Here is a 10,960-nt window from a genome sequence, read left to right as displayed (position 1 = left end):
TCCGTGCTCAGGGACAGAGCCCACAGCTGCATGCACAGCCGCGAGAGGCCGGCGTTCCCATCTCCAGCGAGGTCCTGGGGCTGCTATCTGTAGGCGCTTGTGCTGCTCATGGCAGATGTAGGTCCTGGGGCTGCTATCTGTAGGCGCTTGTGCTGTTCATGGCAGATGTAGGCGGCAGCGTCAGGGGACAGGGGACCTGGAGTTAGTTCTTGGATAGAGGAGCCCCATTGAATCACCCGCCCTGCTTGCCAAGTGCCCACTAAGGCAGATGTCGGGGGCCAGAGGGCCAGCCTGGAGGGGACCTGAGGAGGCCTCTGTGGCACCTGCCCCACTGTCCCAGCCCGAGGCCAGAGGAGCCGCCTCACCTCTGGGTGCCCTGCCCCCCACGTTCGTATCCTAAACAGCTCCCGATGGCCTCACTGTCCCCATCCGGGTCCCGGCACCATCATCCTGTCCCTACAGAGGCCTGTGTCCCTTTCTTCATTCTTGTCCCCCACAAACCTTCCCCTCAGAGCAGGAGGTGGGATCTTTCTAAAGTACAAAGCCAGTCAGTCACACGCCCCTCCCTCCAAAGCATAAGCACCTACAACAGTGAGCCCCTCGGACAGCTCCACGGCCTTAGGGTCACTCTCTCCACGGGCCCCCTTTCCCTTGGGGGCTGGGCCACGCCCCTCCCACCTCAGGACCCTTCCATCTGCTCTTCCCTGTGCCTGGACACACCCCCTCAGGTCAACAAACGTGTTGTGTCTTCAATCGAGGCCTTCCCTGCCCGTGGCCTGGGGATTCCCACTCACTACATGTTGAACTTGGCCCCCACAGTTTTGTAACTGGAAACAGCCTTTCTTTGTGGATTCTCAGGCTAATAGCTGTTTCCAGAACTTGACTGTGAGTTCCATGAGGGCAGGGCCTTGTCTGTTCTGGCTCATCAGTGTAACCCGGTCACCGATGCTCACTGTGTGTTTGCTAACAGAAGAACGAACAGGTGCCTCCGTTTCCCCACTGGCCCCATCACCTAGTGGGCGTGAGCGAGGAAGGGGACCTCTGGCTCCGGGTCTGCTGCCACCTGCCATCGGTCCTGGGTGCACCGCAGGCATCAGCCCTGCTGGCCGGGCTTTGGCCCCACTGCTCAGCGTTCATTTCTCCTGCAAACGTCACGGCCTCCACAGGAGAGAGAGGGGCTGGGTCATCGGCAGGGGTCGGGCGGGGGCAGATGCCGGGCTTCCTGTGGGGCTACCCTTGGGGCCGGGTGGTCCTCAGCTGGGGCTCAGGAGCAGAGAAATGGACTTGGGGGCTCTGTGGCTGGGGCCTGGCAGCAGGTGGATGGTGAGGGTGGTGGCTGCCCCTAAGGAGAAGAGGACATGGGCGGCCAGGGTACCAAGGGCTGGTGGCAGGGCAGGCTGGACGGGGCTGCCCACAGCTGAGGAGGTGACAAGGAGGGTGAAGTACATGCTTATGGGAGTGAAGGACGGGGGGTGGGAGGGCTCCAGCTTCATGTCCCCCACCCTCCACCTCCCGACCCAGCCAGGCTCCTTGCTCTGACCTTCCTCACCCTCCTGCTCTCTGCCCCTCAGTGCCTCCCATTCTCCCTGCTCTGGACTTCTGGAACCCCTGGCTTCTAGCCTCTGTTACCCCCCGAGCTCTCCCAGCCTCCAGGCCCTCAGCTCCCCAGTCCCCACCCTGGCCCGTCCTGCCAGTGGCCTGGGCCCTGCTGGCCTGCCCTTCTCTCATCACCTCCTCCTCACTCCCTGTGGCACCCTGGCCTCGGCCCAGATCTGTGTGGACTGATTGCCCAACACTCCTGCCCTCCTCCCGCCTCACTCCCCGAGGGAGGGGCTCCCTGGGGATCCAGCTTTCCTCCAGAGGTCAGGCGGGGTGAGGGTGGGGATGATAGGGGTCTGGCCCACCTCGAGCTGTGGAGCTGAGCTGGAAAGCGGGGAAGGGGTGGTGGGGGTGGGGAGGTGGGGAGGACAGACAGAGACACTGGGGGGCAGGGGGTGTCCCTACAAAGGCTGTACTTCCTTTCTCAGCCTCCCGGGTCTATCCGTCTAGCCTGGTGTCGCCTGCCCTCCCCAGTTCTTCCTCCGTTTCCCCAGTCCTTCTGGCTTCTCATGGTCCCTCTCGCTGGTGACTGAGGAGCCGGGCCTGGGCCATTCTATGGGCCAGGAGTTCGGGAAGTTTTCCAATGCTGTGTAACTCGTGTCTGTCCGGGGGTGCCCCTGGGTGGCTGTGGAAGGTGCCCGTGGGTGGCTGTGGGGGTGCCCCTGGGTGGCTGTGGAAGGTGCCCCTGGTGGAGGGAGAGACAGACCTGTAAGGAGTGTGTCAGTAAATGGAGAGCGATGCTGGACACCAGTGGGTGTCACTGTAGGAGGGACTTAGAGATTGTCCCCAACAATTAACAGATGGAAACACAGGGCTCTGAAGAGGGAACTGGGGTTGACGAGAACAACGTAGGGGTCAGTAATAATAACTGTCATGCTCCTACTGGGCATTTACTACGTGCTCACCACGTACCGGGATTACTGTAAATTCTCTCCATTACTGTAAACGATGTCTCACTTTCTACAGTGCTCACACTGCCCTAGGAGGTAAGTATGTTTACGCCCATTCTACAGACGAGGAAACGGAGACGAGCACACACAGAAAGCCCACGAGCAATGGAATGCTGTCCCACTGCACAGGGAGCCTTGCTCCTTCCAATGCTGAGCTAAGTATAGAAAGCACTTGTTTAGAGCTCCTTAAGAACAGTGGCAGACATTTCACCAAAGAAGATGTAAGAATGGCCAATAATCGCATGAGAAGATTCTCAACACCCTCAGTCATCAGGGAAATGCAAATTAAAATGATATTATACACCCATTCATGTGGCTAAAATTAAAGAATAAGTAAAAAGATCGACAACACCAAACATTGGCGTGGATATGGCACCGCTGGAGCCCTCATCGCGGGTGGGAATAAAAACCAACCCGACCACTTTGGAAAACATTTTACAATGTCTAAGTTAAACACACACTCATCATATGACCCTGAGATTCAACTCCCAGGTGTTTACCCAACAGATAAGAACATATGTCCACGCACCTACCTGAACACAGATGGCCATAGCAGCTATATTCATGATAGCAAAGCATATCCCTCAACTATTACATGGAAAATAAATCTCGGTACAGCCATATAATGGGATACCATGCAGCAATGAAAAGGAACAAACCAACACACACAACGTGGATGAGTCTCAAGTGCATTGTGCTGAGCGACAGCAGCCAGACCCAAAAGGGCTGCATGCATCTTCACTCATTTATATGAACTCTCCAGAAAAAGCAAGTCCCGGGGCACAGAACACAGCTCCGTGGCTGCCAGGGCATGGGGCTGGGGGAGGGGTTGCCTCTAAAGCAGCGGTTCTCAACCTGTGGGTCGCGACCCCTTTGGCGGTCCAACGACCCTTTCACAGGGGTCGCCTAAGACCATCCTGCATATCAGATATTTACATGATGATTCATAACAGTAGCAACATTACAGTTATGAAGTAGCAACGAAAATAATTTTATGGTTGGGTCACAACATGAGGAACTGTATTTAAAGGGCCAGAAGGTTGAGAACCACTGCAAAGGAACGTGAGGGAACTTCTTGGCCTGATGGAATGTCTGCTATCATGACTTTGGTGTGGCTGTGCTGCTTATACATTTGTCAAAACTCATCACACGTGCATTTAAAAAGGGTGAATTTTATTTTAAGTAAATTCTACCTCACTGAGCCTGCTTGCAGTACAGAAACAGTGGGTTGGAGAGGGTTGAAAATTGGATGGTCATGGTTGTCTCATTGCCAAGGTGACATGTGAGAGAAATGGAGGCGTCATCTCTGGGAAGAGTGTGTCCAGCAAAGGGAATAGTGGGTGCTGAAGTCCCCAGGCTGGTGGGGCTCAGTCTGGGCGGGGACCAGTCAGGAGCGCGTGGGGTCGAGGGGGTGTACCAGATGGCTGCAGGACTTCGGCGGGACTGGGGGCTGGGGCAGAGCATGGGACCAATTCTGAGCAGAGCAGTGACATGACCCCCTTGCCTTTGAACAGACCACCGGCTGCTGTGTTGGAAACAGTCTGGGCAGGGCCCGTTAAGAGGCCTTTGTGAGAATCCAGGCAAGAGATGATGGTGGCTCAGACCAGCATGGAGAAGCAGAGGTGTTGAGAAGTGGTTGGACTTGGAATATATTTTGAAGGCAGAGCCAACAGGATTTCCTGCCGGATTGGATGTGGGGTGTGTGAGAGAGAGAGAGGAGGCAGGGATGACGCCAAGGTTTTCGGCCTGAGCCGCTGGAAACGCAGCCAGGCACCCCCGAGGGGGCTGTGGACCCGTCTTACTGTCCCTGGGGGCCTGCGGCCGAAGGCAGGACAGAGTCAGAAGGGAGGGGCTCCGCCTGCGCCTGGCTCTGGGGCTCAGGGAATGGGCTGCACATGCTGGTTATTCCATTACCTTTTATTTATTGGCCTCATTGGCTTTGGTCATTTCCTCATTGTCTCCTGTCCGGAGAGAGGACTATAAATGTGATGGATTGACACAGGATGCAGGAGGCCCAATTATCGCTGTGAAGCCGGCCCTTCTTTTTGGCCGAGCCTCCCATCACTCCACCGTCCCCGAGCTCCTCCCCCAGCCTCGCACCGAGCAGCAGCCCCGTCCCTGGCCTTCCAGGAAGAGGGAGTGCAACCCGAGAGGGTGAGTGGCAGACAGCTGGCTCCCCAGGAGACACAGCTCCAAGGACAACTCCTGGAGGCAGGCTCAGCCCCCTGGCCGGTCACACCTAAAATCCCCGCACCTGCTCTCCCAGGCGCTGGCCCCAGAGACGGGGCACCGAGCAGGGTGGGAGGCAGGACATACCGCCTGCCGGTCAGCCCGCATCGGGGCGAGGGGCTCTGCTTGGACCGGTACCACGCATGTCTGGAATCCTAGCCGGCCTGTCTCTCCACAAGGCGGGGATGACGGGGCTCTTTTCTCCGGCAGCAGGTGCCTGGCCGCTGCCCAGGGATGCCAGCTCTGTGAGCTGGCACGGGAGGAAGTGCTTGTCAGGGTGGGCATGACACGTGCTGGGCTCAGGCTGGCCTTGGGACACGGCAGGGGAGTGGTGCCCCCAGAAGGGCTCCCAGGGTCCCGCTGATAGAGATCCCCCTCACCCCAGAGCTTGGCGGCTGCCAGCCTCTGAGTGTCATTTCTGAATCAAGGCCCCTCTGGCCTGTCCGCCTGCCTCTGTCCCTGGGAATGTCCTGAGGACCCTGGTCCAAGGGGGGTTGGGACAGGAAGCTTGAGGTACATGCCTGGGGTTTCAGGCACGTCCCTTACTGGGGACCCTCATTCCTGAGCCTTGAGTGTGTACACGCATGCGAATCCGAGCCTGTCTCCATGAGTGAGGATCTCAAATAGCCCCGTGTCTGACCTCCTTCCAGAAGAAAGACGTGTGGGAGGTGGGACTGCTGGTGAGAAAAGGGGCGGGGCCTCTGAGGATAGGAGGGATCATGTAGAGGAGAGGATCCAGGTGAATTCGGTGGAGAGACTGTGCATTTGACTGGGTTGTCTCTTCCAATCTGTGCCCAGCACTGGGGTGGGTTGGAGAACCTGAGGTCCAGGGGCCCATCTGGCCAGGCCTGGCCCAGCTCTCAGATTTGGGGCTCAGAGCCCTTAGGTGTGGAGGCGCTGCTGGCACAGATGCTCCAGGAGGCGGCTGGGGTGTCGGCCCCAGGCCTGGGCTCCCTGAGCCATCAGCAGGGCTTTGCTCTCTGTGGCTGCCCATCCCATGCCCGCCTGTAGGAGCGCCTGTGCCCTGCCCCTGCCCCCCTGGCCTCCGCTGAGTCTCGTGGCTCAGGGCTGGCGGGCGGATGAGCTGCTGGCACGGGGTTAGGGAGCTGCCAGTGCCGCAGCCCCAGGGTGACAGCTGACGTCTGTCCAGGAGCATCTATCTCCCTGCCAAGGGCCGAGCGGCCTGGCCGCATGCCTTCCTGCTGACACAGGACCCATGTCCATCCCTCAGAGCTGCCCGCCGCCTGGACCCCGGCCTCACCCCGGAGCGGCCGGCGACAGCTGTGGCATTGCTCCCAGCACAAGGCCCCGCTTCTGCTCCCTTCAGACGCGCCCGCCACATCCCAGGCCAGGGGCAGACCCCACAGAACACAGAGAACCCCAGACGTCAACCCTCGGCTCCCAGAACGATCGGGAAGCCACCGCGCTGGCCCTGACCATGGCCATCGTGTCCCGGAGTTGGTGAGAGAAGAGGCCTGACTCCCTCACAGTTCATGGTGGGCGCAGCCTCCTTCCAGCCCCTCACACACTCCCCGCAGAGCTACTGAGTCCCGGCGGCAATCGGGAGCGAAACAGACACGCCCCTGTCCTCATGTTGCTTTCACTCTTTCACCAGGATTTCTAGTAAGAAATAGATTTCCCATCACCATCCAGGTGCACACAGGCACTCCCCAAGGTTTATATGCAGCCGAAGCAACGGTTTCACAGAACAGCCTCCTCCTGGCCACATGGAGACACCACTACTGACATGTCCGATATTCTTTTTAAAGAGCGGGGCTTGAAAAGGAGGACCTATGCAATACTCTCAACAATAAAGACTTAAAAAATAAAAACAACAAAGAGCTGGGCTTGGCCCACGACCCAGGACATGGCCTGCCCTTTGCAAAGCCCCCGTCGCTGGGAAAAGATGATTAAACAGTGTCGCAGGGGGTTACAATGGACTGTCCCTGCCCCAGTTTTGACCAAAGAACTGAAAACTGAAACCAAGGGTTTCGGGGTACCACACGACGAGTCTGTCCTCTGGGGCTTGTTAATAAGGGAAATGGGGGACCCGCAGTCACATCAGGTCCCATGTAAAAAGGGGTCCAAGGAAGCCGAGGGCCTAGAAATCTGTTGGCTGGTTTCTTTGGAGAAAACTGTCCAGAGGTTCCAGGACCCAGTGGCCTTCCCTTGGGGAAGAGCGGTGGTGAGGGTGGGGAGGACGTTACCTTTGAACCCAGGCCTGCGAGGGCCTTCTGGGAGCACGTTGACTTGTTGGAGATGTGGAGGACCGGGCCTCGCTTGGCCTAGAAGAAGCTCAAGTGGACAGGAGACGGGGTCCTGCAGAGAGGGTCTCAGCCAGCTGTTCTGGGGGTGGCGTGGAGCACGCTGCGGCCGGGCAAGCGCTCCGGGGCCTTCCTGTGGGCAGAGGCGGCAGATGGAGAGAGGGCCTGTGTGTGCACCATGACCGGGCCCCTGAGAGCAGTGGTTCTCAACCTTGGCTGCACATGAGAATCACCTGGGAATCTTTTTAAAATCCTGATTTCTGGGCCTCATCCTCCGGAAATTCTGTTTCTTTGTTATGGGGTGGGGCCACAACATTAGTAGCAAAGAAACAGAATTTCCAGAAGATGAGGCCCAGAAATCAGGATTTTAAAAAGATTCCCAGGTGATTCTCATGTGCAGCCAAGGTGGAGAACCACTGCCTTAGAGGGTTGGGGCCTTGGCAGGAAGAGGCTGGGGATGGACCCACAGGTGCCCAGGGGCACAGGAAGGGGTCACAGGGGCCCCCGGAAAGGAGTGCATCTCCTGGGCTGAGAGACATGCAGGGGGTCACCCAGGAGGGAGATGCCCTCCGGGCCCCGCCCGGCCTGGGAGGAGGAGCTGTTCTGCCCCGGCAGCCGGGCTGCTCGGCCTGGACGCCCTCAGGAAGAGGCTGAGACGAGTTACAAGGCCAGGGCGGGGTGCAGGCTGCTGTTCTTTTACCCAAGACGGAGCCAAAGGCCACAGGTCAGCCCGGCTCATCCAGGGCCGGGAAGATGGCCTGTGCCGAACCAAACCAAGAGGGACCGAGGGGCAGAAGCAAGGGCTGGCTTCCAGGACGCTGGGGCTCATGCTTGTTCACTACGGGCTTTGCAGGCGTTCCCAATGGGAAGGGAGAGCAGTGACAAGGGCAGTACCAGGAGTGGGGGCGGGGGTTGGGTGCTGGTCATGGAGGGAGGGCTCCTGGAGGAGGAGACATTGAGATGAGGTCTCTTGGAGAGATTTTATCAAAGTCTGAAGCCTGAGCCAGGACAGGCCATTCATAGGAGAAAAGCTGCTGCAAACAGCTTGGGTGGGGCTGCAAATTGGGTGGTGCAGGGGTCTCCGGGAATCCCCAGGGTGGAACAACGGTGTGCTCCAGGCTGATTCACACTCAGACGTGACTGCCAGTCAGCCCTGCAACAGGGGAGGTCCCCGCACAGGAACAGTCACCCTGGCGAGCACCCCTGTCTGGGAGAAAGCTGCCCCCGAGTTCCTGCTCCGATGCCAGACAATCCAGTTCCTCACCTTATTGTATCTGGGTCCCCGGCGCTGGAGCTCAGAAGATGTGGGACTGTGTAAGTTTGTGTGCAGGCCCTTTAAGAGGAACACCTGGGATTCCAGCAGCCTCCGTGTCACTCAGCCAAAATCCCGCAGGTTTTTGCTGGGACCCTTTGCTCGGCCCGTTTTGTGCCTCTGCCCTCCTACTATTCTCAACATTCTTTCTCCTTCACCTCTCTATTTGCAGGACTTCCATTCAGCCAGCTTCCAGGCGGTTCTGAACGATGGCTGTTCTGTATTTTAGTTATAATTTTGATGTGGCTGTGGGAGGCGGCAAGTACAGGCGTTTGCCTATGCCGCCATCTTCCCAATTCAATCTCTCAAACAAGCTCCAGCTGGTGACAGCGTGCCCCAAACCGATCAATAAAAGGCCCGAGACCCGGCTCTAGCACCAGCTGGCCTTGCTTCACAGCTGGTCCTCAGAGCCAATTGGCCTGGAGGTCAACTCCTCCTAGACGCCAACAGCAGTCAAGGATCAGCTACAAGACTGTGCACACAGCCCACACAGGGGCGCACCTAGAGGGCCCAGCTCAGGTGACTGGGGAGGCTGAGCCACTGGGCCCTGCAGGACACCTACTGCACAAGGCCACTCTACCAATTCCAGGAGACGTAGCTGCTCTACCTAGTACACAGAAACAAACACAGGGAAGCCGCCAAAATGCCAAGACAAGGAAACATGTCACAAATGAAAGAAATGGAAGCAAACAAACTACTGGATACGGAGTTCAAAACCACGGTTATAAGGTTACTCAAGCATCTTCAGGAGACTTTCAAAGATCGTAGTGAGAATGTCAAAGACATGAAAAAGGACCAACCAGACATTAAGCATTCAAATCCATATCTATCAACAATCGGATCTAAAAATCAAAATAAACAAGAAATCTAATGAACAAAATAAACTGGTGAATAAAACAGAATCAGAGGCATGGAAGCATGGGACAGACTGACAATCTCAGAGGGAAGAGGCGAAGGGGGCGGGAAGAGATTGACAAAGATCTTACCTATGGACACAGACTGTAGGGTGGTGAAGGCCTGGGGTGGGGCGGGGGGAACCAGGTGGAGGGGAGCCATGGGGGAAAAAGAGGGACCTCTATATTACTCTCAACAATAAAGATTAAAAAACAAAGCAAAAAACCCATGAGGCCTGAAGGCCTCATGGAAAGGAGAATAGTGTTCGGGGACTGGGGAGGCTGAGGCACTGGCCCTACGGGACACAAGGCCGCTCTACCAATTCCAGGAGACATGGCAGCTCTACCTAACACACAGAACCAAACACAGGGAAGCCGCCTGTGGGAGCTGGAGAGGCCGAGAGGACGAACAGAGAAATGTGGTTACGAGTTGGCAGGGCTGGAGGCTCTGGGAGGGGTGTGCCTTGATCCCGAAGCAACAGGAAGCCACTGGAGGGTTTTATGCAGGAGGCAATGATCTTGGATTAAAATATTCTGGTAGCCGAGTCGTTTGGAATGGCTGAGGTCAGAGGAAGGGAAGCCACGAGGGAGTTGCGGGCCTCCACCGGGGAAGCAGCAGCAAGGCAGGCCAGTGGTGGGGTTGTAAAGACGCTGAGAAGGTAGTGCCAACAGGGTGTGGACTGGGCGAGTGGGCGCGGGAAAGCCTGCAGTGGTAGGGGGCACCTGAGGGGGCACCTTCACCAACAGGCGTAGAGGCGAGATGGATGAGCTCAGGGCTGGGTGGGTTGGGCTTTCTTAAAGCGTAGCAGGGGGTGAGGGGTTTCCCACTCTTCCTGCAAGAGGGCCCAGGGCCTAAGGACCTTGCTCATTCAGCCAGACACTGGAAAATGTGCCCCCAGACGAGGCAATCCAAGAGACTGGAGGGAACCCTGGAGGGGGTGGCGCCTCGGGTGCCTGGAGAATTGACGATTTCCAGAAGCAGCTGCTGTCCCCCGAGTTAAATGCTGGGATGGACGGGACCCACAGAGGAGGACGGAGGACGGAGAAGGCTCTGCTGCATCCAGCCACACGGAGGCCCTGCTGGGGTGCTGGGGGCAGCAGTGAGGAGAGGGGCGGGGGGCACGGAGAGGGAGCCAGCGTCCAGGCCTGGCTTGAGGCACAGGTGCCACCATCTGGCTGTTCTCCACGGCAGCTGCCCCTTCCTACATCCACCTTTCCAGATCCTTCCTATGGTGTGAGCCCCCAGTCCCGGTCCTCCCGCTCTGCCATGCCCCAGCACCTGGGAGTCCTGCAGGTTCTCGGACCCAGCTCGCTCTCCCCAAACGCCTGTGTGTCTGAGGGGGGTGGTGTGTGTGTGTGTGTGTGTGTGTGCGCGCGCACGTGCAGGACCAGCCTCCTCGCAGGCTCCTGGGGCCTCATCAAACCCCTGCGCAAGAACAGAGCCAGGCCAGGTCATGGAAGCCATTTATTGGTTTGTTTTAAAAATATGCATCTTATTTACACACGAAGTTTGGTGAGAAGTGCTCGGTTAGTTCAGACAACAGCTGGCACCTGACGCTCGTCCCTCCCTCCCTTTTCCTACCCTCTCCTCCCCTCCTGCCGGCCAGTGTGCAGTTCTGGAAAAAAAAAAAGAGCCACACTAAAAGCTAAGGAGTCGGGCCTCGCCCGTCCTTGCCCGCGACCACACCGTCCGCAGCTCCTGGCACTGCCAGC

The sequence above is a fragment of the Myotis brandtii genome, unplaced genomic scaffold, assembly GCF_000412655.1.
Source record: "Myotis brandtii unplaced genomic scaffold, ASM41265v1 scaffold134, whole genome shotgun sequence".
NCBI lineage: Eukaryota > Metazoa > Chordata > Mammalia > Chiroptera > Vespertilionidae > Myotis > Myotis brandtii.
The sequence above is the reverse complement of the archived record's forward strand: the minus strand, read 5'-3'. Positions refer to the sequence as shown.